This window comes from Penaeus monodon, chromosome 25 (genome assembly GCF_015228065.2).
Source record: "Penaeus monodon isolate SGIC_2016 chromosome 25, NSTDA_Pmon_1, whole genome shotgun sequence".
Taxonomy (NCBI): Eukaryota; Metazoa; Arthropoda; class Malacostraca; order Decapoda; family Penaeidae; genus Penaeus; species Penaeus monodon.
This window is the reverse complement of record NC_051410.1, coordinates 3,206,419-3,206,998: the sequence shown is the minus strand read 5'-3', so window position 1 is coordinate 3,206,998 and position 580 is coordinate 3,206,419. Positions and strand designations below refer to the sequence as shown.

The 580-nt window shown below is 41.9% G+C and overlaps 1 protein-coding gene across 1 annotated transcript in view; it reads right to left on the bottom strand.

Moving 5' to 3' along the window:
- LOC119589300 (uncharacterized protein CFAP97D2-like) overlaps positions 1-487 on the bottom strand; it is a 2,876-nt gene extending 2,389 nt beyond the window's left edge. Inside the window, exon 1 of the mRNA XM_037937923.1 lies at positions 381-487. The gene's annotated coding sequence lies outside the window, so the exon portion shown is untranslated. The remainder of the gene's footprint in view (positions 1-380) is intronic.
- Between the last annotated feature and the right edge of the window lie 93 nt (positions 488-580).

Sequence of the window (580 nt, the reverse complement as noted above, 5' to 3'; positions counted from 1 at the left end):
ATATATAGGTGGATAGAAAGCTAAATATACAGACAGATACACTGACAAGAACCAGACGAAACGTTTGCAGTGTCATAATTCTTGGAGTCATAACGTGAATAAATTGTTGATGAGTTTATATCAACACCATCTAGTTCATCTAAAAGCTGCTCGTAAATATCAACAGGTCGATCGTTGTATGGGATGAAACAGGACTCCCGTGAATGACAGTCGATATTTCCGAGTCAATATAAACCCTTAAACTGATAGAAAGTTTATAAAACACCTTTTCTTAATTTACTATACGAACTAACATCGTACAGCCCACCAGCTTTCCCGGTAACTGCTTGTTTTAATCTTAATGGCTAGTCGGTTATAAAATCACAAGTAAACATACTTACCCCCCTAAAAAATATATATATTTAGAGCACGTATGATTGGTACCGAGGTTACGAAGTAACTCCCCAGGCAATCTGCAGCCGTGGCGAGGTAGCGTCCCTGGCGTTCGCGGTCGCCATAGCAACCGTCACGTGATCACGGGGGCGTTATTAGCGCCGCTCTTCGGACACGTAACTTTCGGGGTACTCTGACCTAGAGAAAG